This window comes from Ambystoma mexicanum, assembly GCF_040938575.1.
Source record: "Ambystoma mexicanum isolate Mex_15411 chromosome 12 unlocalized genomic scaffold, UKY_AmexF1_1 Mex_chr12_unloc.1, whole genome shotgun sequence".
NCBI lineage: Eukaryota > Metazoa > Chordata > Amphibia > Caudata > Ambystomatidae > Ambystoma > Ambystoma mexicanum.
The window spans coordinates 957,051-975,678 of record NW_027182322.1 but is presented as its reverse complement, the minus strand read 5'-3'; the positions used below and the strand labels follow the sequence as shown (position 1 = coordinate 975,678).

General features: G+C 46.7%; 1 long non-coding RNA gene and 1 other non-coding gene across 2 annotated transcripts in view; both read right to left on the bottom strand.

Moving 5' to 3' along the window:
* Positions 1-18,628, bottom strand: part of LOC138529514 (uncharacterized) — a 420,126-nt gene that overhangs the window by 355,971 nt on the left and 45,527 nt on the right. The gene's annotated exons all lie outside the window — the stretch shown is intronic.
* On the bottom strand, positions 11,184-11,256 carry TRNAM-CAU (transfer RNA methionine (anticodon CAU)). Its single transcript has one exon. It is a non-coding gene; the product is annotated as a tRNA-Met (tRNA).

Here is an 18,628-nt window from a genome sequence, read left to right as displayed (position 1 = left end):
ACCTGCACCTTATGCTTCTCTTTTTGTGTTTCTCTACTGTATGTAACCAGTGTCTTGATGCTTACAGGCTTAGAGTGCTTAATACATGCAAAAATAAATAAATATAATGGTGCAAGTACCTGGGCATATAATAACAGTGTCTGGCAAGTGCCTAATACTTAAGCATAAGCCAAAACATTTGGCTATACCAATGCTTGTTTTTTCAAGCTGACCGTCTCTAGCCCTCTCCCAGGAGGTATAACCTCGTACTCACCCATCACACAGCAGTTATTTTGTTCCTGGCGGAACTACTGCATCCTCTCGGGGGGACTGTCGTAAATGCTGGAATTACCTCAGGGTCCGGATGCATGGACTGCTGTCCCAACACCGGCAGGAGTCCCAGGAACCATGGAACCACTGGTCCTCACTGCCTTGGAGGAAAAGTGCAGCAGAGTGCCGGATATGGAGGGAATAGAGGGAGCCGGAGGTGTGGAGCTGGTGCCAGGAGGTGAGTCAGCCCCCCCAGCAAAAGTGCATGCACAAATGACAGTTTAGCATACGATGCCCCATCGGACAGGGACACATGTCAGCACCAGAAGCTGGGAATGCCAACAGGGTGGAGTGAGGGGGAGGCACATCAACCACCTCCCACAGCAGCCATGGGGCAGGGCACCAAGGGCATTCCTGTGCATTACAGCAGCGGGAAGGTGTGTCCCATGTTGGAATGCCAGACAAGCCACATGGAAGTACACGTCCCGCTACACTGACATGGGCTCAGCTAGCCAATCACTGTACACCACAGCCTTATCCTGCTGGCTGCACAGCAGTGCCCCATAGAGCCATGCCAGTGCCATTGAGTAAGCCACCACACCTACCCCCACAAGCTGAGTGCCACCCGGGGAGGGGTTGCGGGCGCATGAAGGACCGCACACATACATGCCAAACATCAGCTGCCTCAGCATGGACACCCTGCCCACACACACACACACACAGGACAAAGACCAACTGGCCATGTGTCGCACACACACTGCTGCAACCATCCCCATAATGCTGGGCCCACATGCAATCTCCCCTGACCAACCATGCCCATCTGCCCAAATGTGTGGGGTCCCACTCCGTACCATAGTAAATGTGTCTTGCATGCCAACACACATGGGGGAACCGTACCTGACAACATTTCCTATGTCCCCTACAGGCACTCACACATCGCCAGAGGCATCCGAGGAGGACAAGGTGGCAAGCCCTTCTGGGAGTGGTGCATCCAGGTCTTCATGGTCCGCCACCACCTCACAAAGGTGCAGACAAGCTACGCCGAGGCGGATGTCCCATTGTGAGACACCGCAACCAAGCAGGACCAGGTCAACATGGACTCCACAGTCCACCAGAACCACTGCAAAAGCCCATACAACACACTCCTGCAGCAGTCGGGTCTGAGATCCAGGCCACACCTCCAGGCAGGCCGACTGTGGAAACACAGGGGGCACCTGCCCAGTGTCACTGCATGAATAAGGGCCACAAACTCCTGGGCCCATTCACAGCTACCAGCGTACACCAACACCAGAAAGCCCTCACCCCCGCCAGCATGCTCAGTCCCCAGAAACCCCTCACCGGCGTGCACAACAACCTGAGCCAGACATTGACACACCTACATATGGCTGCCCTGACAACAGCCCAGAGCCACTGCACAGCCCCCCTCCCATACGGCCCACACCAACAAGCAGCACAGAGATAGAGGGAGATGGCGGCAACCGGGCGCACGTATTGGGAACACCTGCAGGCCATACGTGACAGCATACAAGGGGCCACCTGCAGGATTGTGCCGATCATAGCGAAGAACTAGCCAGAGACAACTGCCATTACTGCGGCCCGATACTATACTCCTAGCGGCTCAGGGAGATGATCGAAGGAGCATGGAGGTGGTACGCCAACAGATCCGGGCGCCAGGCTCCATCCCTTCCATTTCTGCTACTCCCACTCATAGCGCTATTCATAATTCTAAGTCTGTCCAGTCTATTGATGGTTTGTAATTAATTGTCTTTATTATCAAGCATGCTCCACCTGCTCTGAGGTTTCTCACTGTCCCCGTGCTTTACTGTCATACTACAGAAGAAATAAAATGTTATGATATGCCTGGATGTGATGTTTGTTCCCCCAAAGATGTATTTAATGAGAATGGAGTGAAGGTCTCATAGAGGGGGATTGTGGGGGTAAGCCTGGAATCGAAAATTGTATGTATTCCCCTAACATTCTGCTGCATTACCATATTGAGTCGGTACTACAAACTATCATGTTTAATCAACTATCTATTGACCGTGCAAGGTGAGGCTATAGGCTTTACTGTGCATGCCCTTGCAATGAAGACTCTTCCCTAGTGTGTAGATATGCTCGCCTCCACAACTCTCGGTTCTGAAACGTTTCCTTTTTGGCATATGGAAGCATGTTTTAGGCTCCTGAATTCTTAGGAAAATCGGCTTAAGCTGATGGAATTTATCATACTGTAAACGTGCTCTCCTGCCTCAGACCGTGTGCGAACCTTTGAGGAGTATATTCAGTTCCACGAAATCTATCACTTTATGCTGTCCTGCCTGATTAACACTGTTTTACATGTAGGCTGATATCAAAGACTTGGATACAGGGGCTTCATTCCCTGCTTGGAACATTGTTTCAGTAGGATTCACTTTTCTGTCTGGACCTTTCCTTCCAATGAAAAACATGTATTCCTTTGGGTATAAAAGAATTGTGCTTGTAGGGAAGGGGTTCTCACTTGTGTCGAAGTCTCAGTGCCTTGGTGTAAGGCGCTCTATAAATAAACAAATCAATCAATCAATCATACTGTCACTGGTTTGGTTTTGTTCTGTTGCTTGGTTTTTCTGAATACATTCTTCACCAATCCACCGGAATGGTCACTTGTCATTTTTTCTACTAATGTGTGTTTGGTGGTGTCTCTAATAAGCGTAAAAACATACAGGCTTGCACATATGACCACATTGCGGATTTCAGTTTATCTACCAGATTTTACGTGTGACATTTGGCATAGTCACACAACGTGTGCTCATGCAGCAGCCCGGGTGTACCCCTATGCCTTAACACATGTACTTATTGCTCTCATCATAAGGGCTGGGGTATCCTGCCCCAGCCCTTTACCCGGATTCTCACCTCTGTCCTTTCTTCTCTTCTCAGGCACTGCAGTTTGGTCGCCATCCCAAGCCTTCCTCCAAACCCTAACCCCTTGCATTGCCCCTTTTGTAGGCTCTGCAGGGCCCCCGTTCCGCACAACCCCCATGTGATCCACGGGGTGTCCACTGCATCCCCCCCAACCAACTCTCAACCCTTTCCCCCTAGTTGCCCTCCTAGGCATATCCTCCCTGCTAGCCATGGCCCCTTCTTCTCCTATCCCCCACCAAAAGGTCCCCAGTGTTCATGCATTACATGCCAACACTGAAGCAAGGGACCCTTTCGAGGCTGCCCTCATCAGTGGTCGCACCACTCCCTTCACCCCCTTCTGCTGACACCACGGCCACCACTTCCGCCAACAGTAACATAACCCCACCTGACCTATTTAGCATAAGGCATCCCTGAGAGCTTCAGGGTCCACACGCCTACCTGCTATGCCAATCACCCCTCTTTCACTTGGCCCCAAGCGATATCTGTCCCTACAATTCCCTTTGTAAAAAACACACACATATCTCACCCCCTGGGAGCTGGGACCCAGAAGATGGCAGACCCTGAACAATAGGAAGGAACAGCAACTTGAAAACAGCTGCCATCTACAAGTGTCCCCTCCATCACCCCACTCCTGACATTAAGAGCCCGGCCGGGCCTTACCACTGCACTAAACACCAATCTGATGGCCGACCCTGGCAGGCACTTGCCAGCACCACATGGCAGAACCAGTCCCCACCCGCCGCCAATGCCACCTACTCCCTTAGCTGGAGCTGTGATGTCACTTTCCATGACGTCACCTGGGTGAAAGGTTGTGACATGATGCTTTCCCTCCACCCCATAAATATTAAAGTTAGTGCCCCGGTGTCCTTCCCATTTAAATGTGCACCAAACGGGCAGTTGTCAATTTAAGAGAAAGTGTTCCCAGTGTATGCCAGAGAAGGGCTTGGGATGGGTGCTACATTCAGTCCAAGAGCAAATGCATTTTGATGGAGGACGTCATTATCCAGGCACACCACATACTGCGTCCCAAGATTTAAGATAGACAGTGGACCCGCTTGCACACCTATGCCTACTGGTATATGAAACTTAACTGCCTTGATCACGTTATGATTTTGTGTCTACTGAGATTATGACCATAATATTTCTAACATCACAATAACCAGTAGCTCAAACCAGAATTATTGATAGGCAAAACATTACTTCCCTGGCTCTATGTTTACAAGTGAACACAAAGTGTTAAAATTAAACCGCCCGAATAGGGACTTGAACCCTAGACCCTCAGATTAAAAGTCTGATGCTCTACCGACTGAGCTATCCGGGCTTCATGCAGGTACCAGTGACCCAGACACATGTGCCTAGAGAGTGCCACACTTCGCTAGCAATGTTCGTTTTTTCCAGTTATCTCGACAATGTGACAAGTATTGGTCCCCACGTCCACATTGTGCCTCTTGCAGACTCTACAGAGATTTGCGATAGGCAGCGGGTTGGCTTTCAAACTGGCCCATGAAGATAATTAACGCCTGCTCTGCCTGTCCTCTCCCAGAAGGACGGTGTTCGCACAATAACACCAATGGGACAAGGGTTTGAGAATTAAGTAGTTACTGCCATTAGTTTTTCTTTCTAACAGACCGGGGACATGAAAATGGACGGATTACATACTTGCTTTATGGAGTAATCTACTTGTTCAGTTCATTCCCATATAATAAAATACATAATGGCGTTATCTGACTGTGGCAGTATGCTGAAAAGGTTATAAACAAATAACTTGTTTCTCATTTTCAAGACCACATTGATTTAAATGCTGTTTGCCAGTTCTCTGTATCACTTGCCTCATGTTGGTATGTTCGACATGTATTTTTTATAGGAAATAAAAGTGATGATAAATGAATAGGATTAATATTATGCGTTTTGCACCATATACGAAAAGCAAATAGTTAAAAAAAAAAAACCTTCCCTAACTGGGAATCGAACCCAGGCCACGCAACGAATCCTAACCACTAGACCACCAGGGAGTGTGCTTAACGACGTGATCCATCTAATGTGACATACATCTAGTGTTTCAAATGTAAATATCTCATCTATGACTTGCAGAGCAGCAAATCTACATGAAGCAATCTTTGTACTACAACAAAGACCACTTTCTATTTCACTTTGTGAACTTTTCTCCTTCATCCCTTATCAGTTGTATCAATAAAACGAAGTGAGGCAAAGGCTCGAAACTTAACATCAAGCAGTCGATATAGCTCAGTTAGAGAATGCATGCCTTTCGGATAGAGGATCCTGCGTCTCCACCCCGATCTTCCACGTTCTCGTGTCCTTCTCATTATTTGTTTGGTGTGTCTTCAATTGGATTTCATATAACTTACTCAGAACCATCAATAAGACAGTGACACACTGTCAATTACACAAGTAAGTAAACCTGCAATGCGCGTAAGATAACCTGATTTTCTGTCACATCAGGCTGCTAAAAGCAGAACATGTTTGTTGGAATAAGTGGACAATCGTGCAATTATTAAATGCCACCATCTCTGGCAATAAAAAGCTATCAGTGACTTCAAAATGTCGCCATACAAAATTCTATAAGATGAAAAAAATATTGTACACTTATTCTGCAAAACGCCCCTTAGGAAATGCTGGTTGCAGAGTACGTGTACACTTTCAACGCTGCTTTTGCATGGCTGTGGCATGGCTGCCTAAATGTATTCTTTCATGAGCAGCCTATAATGGAGTGCCTGCTTACAAGCGTGCTAGGAGTGCAGCTTTATTTACCCCATGAAATATTGCTGGTTGCTTGCCCTGGCCCCTCCTCAATCTGTCTGCCTTTAGCCTCACTTCCCGCTCTGCTCACCCTTCTTCTTTCACCTAGAGCCCCTTAGCCACAACGCACCATTATACAAGGTCAAGTGACACATGCACAAAGAGCTACAGTAGATAGTTGGAACGTGCAAGTGCTGAGATATGCAAAGGTGGGTCGGAGGAGGAATGGGAGTGAGGGGGAGTGAAGGGGAAACAAGCAACAACAATTTAAAAAGTGCAGTGAAGAGTAGGTGAATTACAATTAAGGGTTACTGAAGATGCAATTAAGAGGGCAAATGAGGGTCACTACAGGCTGGAGAAAGCCACGCCTCATGGCATGAGGGGCTACATCAGGCATGCAGGCATGCAAGACCAAATAAGATCCGGAAAGTCAATCAATGCTGCAGATTATTAAGGGCCCAGAGTCAATCACGGTTGTAGGAGGATCTATGCAGAAACATCCTGAAGCACAAGGTCACTGAACTGTTAGTGATGCAAAACAGTGATTGCAGGTAAGACAGGCACAAGGACACAGCAGAGTTCCAGGCAATGCAAGGTGCAAGTAAGCGAGGCAGAACAGGAAATGAAAGAAGAGGTAGGAGGGAGAAGGAGGGAGAGAACAAAGAGGAAAAACCGGGAATAGGGGAGCAGTGACACATTACCTTATGAAAGTGAAGAGTACAGCCACAAGATGCCAGAGCAACATGCAGGTAATTAAGTGTTGTGGTACAGAGACCGCTGGATCCAGGGAAGCATACGGGCAGGAACCTCCGCACTGGCAGCACCCGGACAGCCCCAGACAGGCATCAGGCTTTAAAAGGGCCCTTCGTGGGGGACGTCGCCGGCAAGCCTGCCGGCTTGTAGTCACTAGAACATTTCAATCTGGCATGCTCCAATCAGCAACAGGCAGGGCTGCCAGGATGTGGCCAGGGGTGGGAGCTTTGTTGCGGCCCATATCAGCCCAAGTTACTTGATGGTCAGAGTCAGGGCAGGCAGCCATCTTGAACGAGCAAGTGCTCTGAGTTAGTAAAACGGAGTTCAGATGGTGTCTGCATCAGCGTCCATCTGCTGCGGCAGGAGGCAGATGACACTCCAGATGTTGGTCGATGCCTCCAATGTGAGCCAATAAATGGGAGTGATTTGACTGAACATCCTTCATTCAGCTATAAGCCCGGTTTCGCTATGTAGGGGCTGCTTTTGGGGTGGCATTTGACTTTTCGTGGAAATTCAGAATATAATTCACACAGTGCACAATGAACGGCTTTCCTAAACTTTTCGTCAGGCAGAGAGGTCTCATGCATTTCAATAACTATAGATTGTGATGATCAGATTAGATATTTAATACAACATGTTTTGCAAGGGACAGTCTGAGAAGAGAAAAACTAGGATTTAACTGATGAAAATATTTGAGCAAAAACAATGTCTAAAGTGAGCTCTGCCAGTCAGTGATCTAGAAGCAAGAACACGTAGTGAATGTTGGATGGTTCAGTTTATATAAATACCATACCATCCAGTCTCTGGTGCGCTCTAGGGTACGGGTTCTACTGAACAGCCAGGTCCTCTGCACAGGAGAAATCCATAGATAAATATGGACATTTTCCACATACTGGTTCATGAAGATTATCACCTGGTCAACAATGGTCACCAGTGGCTCCATATCTAGACTGACCTCAATGGTTAACTGGTCAGAACCTTGAAATGGTGTTGGGCCAGAAGAGGGCTGTTACCCCTCATCCTGACCGGCTCTGACTGCTTTTGTCAGGAAGGATATTAACTATTCGCACAACTTGCCCTAAACCCGATGCTTTTCCTCAGTATACCAACCAAGATGCCACCGGCAATGGTATGGAAATCCACTGAGAGATCATCAAGAAGCAGCAGATATGCAAATCTCTGGTAGCACACACAGAGGCAGCCATGCAGCACCTGATGTGTGACAGTGTAAGTACTGCACTTCTAACAGATCCCTGACTGTTCGTCGTCAAGTAGCTTCTGCCCACCATCACCTCCAGTGATTAATCCAGGACAGACCTCTATGTTGTTCTGCCATTCAAATGGAAGCATTGCTCTGAGATCATTTGTGTAAACAGTCTGGGTCAAGATTAAGTGATTGTAAGAGCATGAATCTGGCTGATTTTAAGGACATATGAAAAGAAACATTCCTCCAAGGCATATTAAATAGGGTTCTCCAGCACGGGCAAAGAGCTGAAAATACTTGGTTCTCTCCAAAGCTGGCGAGCATTGGATGTATTCCTGGAAGTTTGCTTATTAGTCCTGTCTGTTCATATTGTTATTCCCCCAAAGGACGAGGAGCCTCCTGTGCCATCCACCGTGATATAGGACCTCAACGATTTGTTGCATGATCTTACTAATGAACCGGCCAAAGCCAAGGAGCCCAGCACAGGGATTTGCTGGGGTCTAAGTATGCAAGGCTGCCGTTATGATAACATATCATGCATGTCTAGGGTGACCTGATGTCCCAGTTTTGCCAGAACTGACTCGGAATGGGGCCCTCTGTCCAGAGAGTTTTTTTGTATTTAAAAACTGTATCCGGGTTTTAGGGAAAGGGAGGGTGACAGGCCAGTTTTTTTTATTTTTTTAATGGCCAACAATTTAAAACAAAATATGCATTATTATGTTTCTGAATCTTGCCATGGGATCGCACCCCAACCTTCTAGGTACCCACCATATGCATTAACTGAGAAACAAGTAAATAATAAGGCATGTAATGTCAAACAGAGCAACGGCTCCTTTGTTATTTACCCGCTTTTATCAACAGTCAAAATAGCACAATTTGTGTGCAAATACTTAGGGATGGGGATCGGTTTAAAGGGAGGGTAGTCCTATCTTCCACTACTGGGGCCTGCATGATATCTTAGGGAAAGCACGCGTTTTCATATATAATGCCCAATGGGTAGAAGATGTTTGGCTGTTAATTGTTTTGTTTCAATGTACAGCTGGCAGGAAGCAATTGCAATTGCCTTATTGTGGATGTCAAGATGGAGCTCTTTCTTGAATGTAGTACAGGCCACCTCGTTAACTAACTAGTGGGCCTTCAGTGGCCCTGGCCCAGTCTCAGTGACAGGAGTGGATGATGACAGGAAGATGGCTGACCTCAGTGGAACTGTAACTTGCAACATAACCAGGCGTGCAACGTCATGGAGCTGACCCCGCTTGCACAGTTCAAAGGAAAAGAACATGGTCCTGCTGGTGCATTTTCTTTCTTATGAGGCAAATCTGCTCGCTTGCATCAGATGATCAAGCACTGCCCGTTTCACGAGTCACAGCCCCGCTGAGACACACACAACCTGTAAACATGTTCTGCATCCCTGACTCAGCAGCCAGTGCCGTAATGAACTCAACAACACCTTCCTTCTGTCATCAGCAGCATAGCCTTCCTTATGCATAATGGTGAATTTGTAACTCAAGGACCACCAGTCACCTTGCAAATATGTGACAGTTAAAGCAAGCAACGCAATAAAGCACCCTTTCAAAATGTGTTCATACCCATAATGTCCGATAGCTTGACATGCTAAAAAGGAAAGTTTGCTTTGATGTCCTTAGTTGAATGTTCTTAAAACCATACCTAAAAACACGCCAGAGGTTTGTGACAAATCTCCAAACCTAAGTGAGTGTATAACACAACTTCTTTTATTGTGTGTCTTAAAGTGCTGAAAATAAAGTGGGTAAATAGATATTTTGCCTTTTGCATTTTACAATTTTGTATTCAGATTTGGAAAATAAAAGGTACACTGGTATTATTTTGGCTCAACATGCTGCTATAAGGATTTACATGTTGTGCTGATGCTTTACTATGCAATTTGTGTATTTTGCAAGTAAACTCTATAGGACAGTATTATTGTAGGCCTTGACACTCAAAACTTAAATATTTATTCCAAGTAAAGCCTGGAAGAAGGTGGCCGTGCCCAAATTGCAGTTGGTTAAAATCCCTGCTTTGCTGTTTAGCATAAATGTGTAATCCCGGGCAAATAATGTAATCTCATCCTGACTTCAACTGCAAAATTGGAGTGCTTATAAGTGATTACGTTTGCACCCTTACAACAGGACAGTTTTAATAATTGTCGGGACAAACTGGTTTACCATGGTGCTCCTCTGCTAGTAGCTCCAACACTGTCACATAGAATTGCATTATTGCTACACTGGCCCTTCCCCAGTCTCATATCACTTGATTTGACAGGCAGACATAGTCTCACCAGCCAGTCAGTGAAGCAGAGATTCTAGTATAGCAGACCATCTGTGGTTGAACCAACATTACATTTTCTCCCCTGTTGCTCCCGGCCACTGAAGTTGCATGGGCCGCCCAAAGTACTGCTCCAGACTCTGCAATGTCCTGTTATGCTATGATATTTAGTCTTTCATTGAACACCATCATGCCATTTCCACACTTTCTAGGACCTTCAGGATCTGCAAGAAGTGGGTGTGTTCAGACTTAAAGGAGAGAGTTAACGGATTGTAACATTGAAGCTGCACTAGAAGGGTCTCATTACAATGAGTAAAGAAGTTAGATGCCCCTAAACAAGTATGTTTGCCACTCCTCCGCTGTCTCTGAAGTTAGCGCATCTCCAAACATTTGAAGGGTTAGCTCCGCCTACATTTTAGCCTAGTTGCACCCCTGGATGTGCGCACTTGCATTTTGTTAGGCAGAGAGGTAAGGGAAGCCTTTCCCGAAATTGGCAGTGTTGAAGTTATACTGTGTTTGTTTAGAAAAATGTACTTGAATCAAACGCAGTAAAACTTTAAAGCTGCTACTTTCAAGAAAGACTTCCATCGCCTTTCTGCAATTTACGCTGTAAAATATACCATTTGATAGTTGGTCCCCGTACCAGACCATGTGGGGGGAGGGGTAGAACAGTGGGGGGTGGAGCCTCCAAGGTTGCCCCGCCTGTTTTCCAAAGTGATCCCTCCCATCACCACTTAGCCCCTCCCCCCTGAAATGTAGTTTTCCCACTCACCCCTGAACATAACCAATGATGGGTTACTCCTGGGTTCATCTACATTGGCCTATGGTGCAGGACCATCCTTTCCTTAGATCACATCCTTTCTTTACAGACATGTACAAGGGAATCTTTAAATCAGATGAGCTGGCACTCCCGTGTCATCTTTGAGATGTATCCAAAAGAAGGGCATTGTTACAGCAATAAAGGGGAAAGATCACTGGGAGGGAAATGAGTGAACATGTGAAAAAAATGGTGACTAACAACAACTGAAAGAGTAAAAGCACATGCCCTCTGTGAGGCTCGAACTCACGACCTTCAGATTATGAGACTGACGCGCTGCCTACTGCGCTAAGAAGGCTTGGGTGAACGTGTATAATATGTGGGATGAGGACTTCGTCGGCAATATGTTAATGATGTAGACATAACTCTATGGTTCTCTGGTCCTAGTACTGCTAGTCATGGGAGCCTTATCGAAATTAATTATGCTATATCACATTCAATACTATCACTACATTCAAACTATCTTTACGTGTACAAATATTAGTTTTCCGTTTTCATATTGCTGTACGTTTGCTTCACGTTCTGAATGTAAAGCTTGTCACGATAGTACAGACACCTGTTTAAAAAGCAATATAACAAAGTGGAAAAATCGCAATGCTCAAATAGCCCGTAAACATTTGTATTGAAAGTTGATTTCACCACAAGAGAAAGTCGATCCCAGCGACAGAGGTACGAGGGGATGCAACTTCCTATTTGACCACTGGAGGCAGTATAGCCATTAATAAGTGTGTGTGTCCGGGACACGTGTGCACGGGAGGCTGAGTCATTGCTAGAATAACGAGTGGGTCATGGAGAGTGTTTCTCTGCACTGGAACAGCCTGGTGTGCCGCACAGGGCATTCAACAACCTAGTCCGCCCAGGGAAGGCTCTTTTTAGATTCTTCTTACATTATAACAACTTTAATATAAAAAGGACAACGCATCTTACTGTTGATATATGCAGCACATTTATGCAATCATATAAATAGCCCACACAGGGATGGCGGCGCCAGGGCCTTTCAAAAATTTCAAATGGAATGGGTCTCGGGCCTCACGCCACAGGGATTCTCCAGGCACCTGCCCCCATATTTCTAGTCAGCAGTCTAATAACACAGTAATATATTCCTTTATGAATTACTTACGCTCTGGAGCTTACAGTGTGCGCTTTGCAGCGCTCGCCTTACACACTGCGTTTGCTGGAGCTCGTCTGGCCGTCACTTCCATTGGGGAAAACAGAAGTGTTATCACCTCGTTGCCTTTCAACACTGGTTTCTCCTCGTCAACCACTTGCTTACAAAGAAGGATTCAAAGCCCTATTTGTAGCTATTCAGCGACCATTCAGTGTTTCAGCTCCCCGTTGGCTCGCCATCTCGTGATAATTGGCTTCTATTAACCTTATTGTTATCTCTTTTATTATGTAGGCCACCCATTGGTGCCTCAGACTGCTTTCCCCCCTAAGCAGGGGGGGGCAACCATCATGTGGAAATGGGCCCCCACATATCTTCAGCCGGGCCTGAGTGCACAAGTTATAGAATTGTAAATGCACAAATACTGCACTAGACACTACGGTGCCTCATCTCACCTGGAGATGTGGAGTGAGGAGCACATATGGAGCAAACTCAGTCTTTTCTAAACAGAGCCCAGAGCAACAGCCCATAACATGGTCGTAATTTAAGCAATCCTCCAACATGACATCATCATGTTAATGGGGAACTAACACAATGTTCCAGCATCTCCTGGATTCTGTGGTTGGTCTGAATACAGGCAAGCTTCATGGAGGCTCATGTGCGTGTGATGGTGAAGTGCGTATGTTCCAGGGCTTCAAGCTCTGCTCAATGCCCCCTCTCCTCCCACCCCCGTGCCTCGTGTACTCACTCTCTGTAATAAACTATTTGCTAAACTATAGCAGCAATAGAAAGGGTCTCCAGATTGAGTTTTTCTGATGGTGGGGAGGGGTGTAATAGTCCATCATAGATGTTGAGAAATCCACGTCCAATGCTATGCAGAATGTGTTCATTACCTCGCTGGAGCTGCCTTATGTTCCCAAAGTAAAATGGTTACATCTCTAGACTTTGAAGACAGTAATCCGAGTGCAAATTAACTTTTAACATTTTAAATTTCATTTGTCTTCATTTGATAATTTCTTGCTACTAGTAATATTTGAAAATCGGAGACATCATTGACCAAAGTGGTCAGGCTATGTGGTGTTTCATTAGCCTCGTTTCTCTCTTTAGCCTCCCATGTTCATTACATGATACAATAACTTTACAATAGTTTAATATACACTCATTTCATAATCCCTCAAAAGTGTTTTGAAAAATATTGCTGTTTCATATGACACTGAATACGAAACGAAATCGGATTACACCGTTTTTTCTCTAAAAATTGTTTCCGCCCTTTCGTGTGTGTGAGGCGAACGTGATAACCACTACACTACAGTAACTGCTGAACCCATATGCATGCATGTTTGTACATTGCCGAACCCATACCCTCACCCAGAATAATTTGGCTCACACATTGTTTGTCAAGTGTTGGCAATAAAAGGCGGTAGGTTTTATTGTACAGATATGGTTATGCAAATAACAATAATCACATATCATAAAATAACAACAATACTTTTGGGCACCGGGTCTTGGGGTTACCTCCTCTGGCCCGTGCCCGCCTTCTCATGTCCCATGACTTGTTGTGGGCATCGTACAGTGCCCTGTACTACTTTTCTTTTGTTCTTCTCCCTTATTTGTAGGGTGGGAGGGTTTTGTGGTAAAGAAGAAACGTTTTGGAAGGCACTGAGTAAACAGTGCACCTCCTGAGTGTTTGGGTCCCCGTTCAGGGTCCACAAACTGTTGGTGTTTTCTCAGAGCATGTCGCTCTTTATTTATAAGACCCAGGGAAGCCCTGGGTCTTTGATCTGTATAGTAGTGGCAGCTGTTGTGTTACACCCCCCCCCCCCCCCCCCCCCGGCCGGATAGCCGACTATCTGGCCCCCTGGGAGGGTCAGGTCTTTGAAGCTGGTCCCTGCCTGCCTGTTGGTTTCCTTCGGTGCTTAGCACCTAGTTGCCTGAAGGAAGGGTGAGGTTATTGCTCACACCTCACCCTTCCTCAGCATTGTGCTGAAACAGACTGCGTGTCTCTTCGACTGTGGGGGGAGGAGAGGAGCAGTGAGGGGAGAGGTTGGGCTGCCCCTCTCCGTGCCTGCTGATGGCCTCGCTTTGTAAGGCACTGCAGCATTGCCCAAAACCTTCATGCTTTTTGAGTAGCATTGCTGCCTCATGATGGGTATAGTGCATGAAAAGGTTAATGGTTATATTGGATTTGATTAAACAGTTTTGTAACTCAAGACCTTTTCTCAGTAATATGTCAGCCTGGCTCTTGGCTCAGGATTTCTTCACAGCTGTACTACAGCAACTGCCATCCTTTAAAAGCCTGTCTCTGGAGATGCCTCTCCCATGGAATGTTCTTGCCTCTTTCCACCAGGCACAACTGAAGTGAATCACTTGTCCTGTTCACTTGCAAAGAGGACATGTTTCCATAAAATCTTTCTGCTTGCCCTCGTGTTTGACTGTGTTTAAATATTATCTACTTCGAAATGTTTTTGTAAACGAAGGAGATTCTTAAAGTTCATAACTTTATCTAGATATGTCCCTCCCTCCAACAACAGTGAGACCCTTTGCGAGAACCTACCATCAACACATTAATAATTCAGCTCAGTTCCCATCACCCAGGGCAGTCAGAGCGATGGTTTCACACCGGACTAAACATGCAACCGAGGTCCCTGTAATTCACATTCATGCACAAGTCTTGCTGCCTGCACACTTCTCTTTTGAGGATGTGGAGTAAAGCATGATTTCATTTTGAGTGCCCCAAATTAAAGTTGGACCGTTTGTATGTGTGGACCTGTCCCCAGTGCTGCATCAGCTACCTGAGTCTAGGGCAGTTTCTAGACAACATTGCGTCCAGGGCAAAACACCACAACGCTCCCACTCAACTGCTACCCCACCCAGCACTCTCACAATTAATAAGTAGACAACAACATATACAACAATATTGCAAACGGGAATTCATTTTCAGTATCCCATGTTCATGGGAATTATTATCTAAATGAAGAGAGCGCTGTTGGTGCATCATTTTTCCCAAAACATTGCTCTAAATGGAAAGTGTAGCAAAAGCCAGGGGCTCTCGTCTGTTAGTGAACACAGCGCCCAGAGGCCGTTCCAGCGGAAGAAAGGGAGAGGGGTGTAAAAGAAAGGGAAGAGTTCGCCGGTGGGAAAAAGGTGGAATCCCAGCTATATTTATTAAGTAAGGTTACGTCACAACGACCGCCTCGAAGATTCCTCAAAGCGCTATTGCGGAAGACAACAGAGGTAGGTAGGATATGAGGTGAAGCAGTCATGTTTTCATAGGTCATGTCTACAGCGACCCAAAGTATAACCACACCTGCCAAATGGTCTGAGTACATGAACATTTAATGGCAAAAGCTCCCATATCTGCGCAATACTTGTGTACCGTTTAATTTTCTTAAACCAATTCACAATAAATAAATCAACACAATTTGCCATATAGTTTGAGTACCTGAATATAGGATGGCAATATCTAGAAAATGGCATTACTCTTAGGCATGTGATGCCACTAGCTTCCTAATGGTACGAGTACCCGGGCATATTGATACGTTCTGGCAAATTGTTGCAGGCCGGATGGATAGCGTATGTGCAACATGCTCAATTCAGGAAAGGAACAGTCCCATGCGACAAGTTCGAACAACTGGGCTCTTCATCCTTTTGCAGGCGATGAATCAAGTGTGTAATAGCACTGACCTCAGCAGAGCTTAGAAGCAGTCCATCTACATGAAGCACTACAAAAATCACCACAAATGTGGTATATGGCGCAAGTACAAGGCCAGCATATTAAATGCCTAGCAAATTGTGTGACTTGCAATTGCAACACTAGGCGAATTGTGAAGGTACATGGTCATGTGATCTCAATACCTACAGTAGCAAAAAAGAAACCATTTTAGTACACACATCAACATTGTTGGCTTTGCTTGTCTTCTACCTTTGCAAATTAATTTCTTTCCCAGTAAATACCACACAGGCAAGACATTGGTATTGGATGCAAGAAACACCAAATAAAGGCAGTTGTTCCCTGAAAGTCTAAACCACTACCATCCAATTTTTCCCCAACAGCTGGCCCTTTTGCCTAAATCTTAAAGGGCAGCAACAAACATAATTGGTAACAACATTGCTTTTTCCCCCAATTTCTCAAAGTTTTTCTTACCTCCCCGTCAGCTAGGTTTGGCATTGCGTTTCCATGTTACCTGAACACGTGTTCTCCAGTCCTAGAATGTCATTCAACTGATCAATGCATTCTGAAAGTTGTAATCCTTTCAGGTTTCAACTGTGTTAACATACAAGAAAACAGTGATATTCCAAAGAAACCCCAATGGGGTCCAGATGACATGAAGTGACTCATTTGATAACCTTAAAACACCTCACAAATAAGAAAATAAACAAGCATTGGCAAAACCAACAGTTTTGGCTTATGTGTAGGCATGGGATAGGCATTTACTAGGCACTGCCATAATTGTTCTACCCACCCATACAATTTTAACTGCTGGGAAATGGTGTGAGTACCCGAGCAAATGGTGGCAGTGTCTGACAAATGCCTATTGTTCAGGAGAATTCTCAGAAATGTGCTTATTTCCCTTCACCTTAGAGACCCCCAGCAACTTTGCTGGATTTTGAGGACTTGTTTTTTTTCCCTGGAGAATGTGAGCCTTTTTCCCCCTCTCTCAAGTATTCTGATGTGTGTTTTACTCTTGTGTTCTTTGGTTATGGAGTTTTAGATAAGCCCATAGGCATCATCTTTTTATTGTGTCACATAGCACCTTTAGTGCAGTGGCACAGGGGTGTCCTCCGGGATTCCCCAAGGTTAAAATATCTTCTCTGAGACGGACTACTGTCTAACCAGAGAATGTAAAGTTAAATTGACTTTACTAGTCTTTTTAAATTCATAGACGTAACACACACTATCTTCCTGTAGATTGCTGAAGGTGCATGCCCTATGTCTACATACTCTTGTAACCGTCAAATGTTACCCTTTCCTATTGAAATGGCTGGTGGCAGTAGTTTTATAACGAACTACCATCATTTTGAAATATAATTTACAGTCAATATTATGGAGGGTTTAAAAAGCAAGAAAAATCCCTTTTACTCGCAACATAATAGTAGAATAGACCATTTCAGCTAGGGGGCGTCGCCTGATGTCCACGGAGTGAGGACGCAGGCTCCCTGAGCTCCGGCTAAGCCACAGCAGTCTGATCCTTTTTTTGGGTGCTACTGGCCTATATATACCACCCACACTGTGACCTACCTGCGACCGAGGCGAGGACCTAAACTCCGCTTCTTGCACCGACGAAAATCAGAGCCCAAGAGCCCGCTACCACGATCCGGCCCGGCTCCCCCTTTTCCCCGAGCAGCGCCCACAAGATGGCGGCCATATCGTACCAACGGGCCTGAGGCACATATCGGCGCCGGGAGCCAGCGACATCTGAGCCGGGTTGGCCGCGCGCTCCTCCTCCGGACGCTGGCCCCCTGGGGGCGCAGGGCGTACCTGTGGTCTGGCTGGTGGAGCCCACCAAATTACCAGCTGGGAACCGAAGGACGCCCTCGTGGGAGCCCCTACCCCACGGCCTGAGCATCCTGGACACCCGCTGGGAGGCGACGCTGCTGCGCAGCGGGAGACGGTGTGCGATCGACACATATCGGAGACCACGGATCCGGCAGCACTTGGGGATCGTCCCCGTAGAAGCCCCTGCTCCGCAACATGAGCGCCCTGTGCACCCGCTGAGGGGCGGCGCCGCTACGCAGCGGGGAGACGGTACATCAGCGACCATCGATCCGGCAGTTCTTGGGGATTGTCCCCGCGGAAGCCCCCTGCTTCACGAACCGAGCGCCCAGTACACCCATTGGGGGGAGACGCCGCTCTGCAACAAGGAAGCGGTGCGCGATCGGCGTGTAACAGAGATCATCAAGACTGCAGCCCTTGGGGACCGTCTACGGCATTCCTGGATAGACCCTTCAGCACCGAGGAGCCGAGCAGCCATATCCCGACACAGAGCCTCCTCCATTGGCGGGGCCGAGGCCACCAGCTGCCTGCCCATTGCCGCGAAACCAGAACAATACGCTCAGGTAACGGGCACATCCCGGCTCTTCCAACAACGTCTTCCCCATATATACTAACGCTGGTGTGGCGAGACCCTCCCTTGGGGCACGCATCGGTTCTATCATCGGCGCTCCCTGCCTACCAAGAAACTCTGCCCCTGCCACAGAACACAGCCACCCCACAGGGGGCAACTCGACCACATACTGCGGACTTTCACTGTAGCACCCCCCTCAGTGTACCTATCATACAATACCCTGCCTGGACAATACTACTCCATAAACCACCAAGGAGGCTCCCCAGCATCATAGACCACTATAGAGGGGGAATGACACAGGCCTAAGCACCATTTATGTCATTGAATTGAGGCGCCCTCACAACATGAGACCAGACCAACACTGAGGGGCAGAGCTGCACAAGCGTGCACGAGACTGTAACCAGCTGTAAAAGGTTACGCAACCTATTTCTCTGAGAGAGAGCACTAGACCCTTTGCATCCACCAGCGGGACCAGGTAACTCTGAGATGGCCGCTGCGAG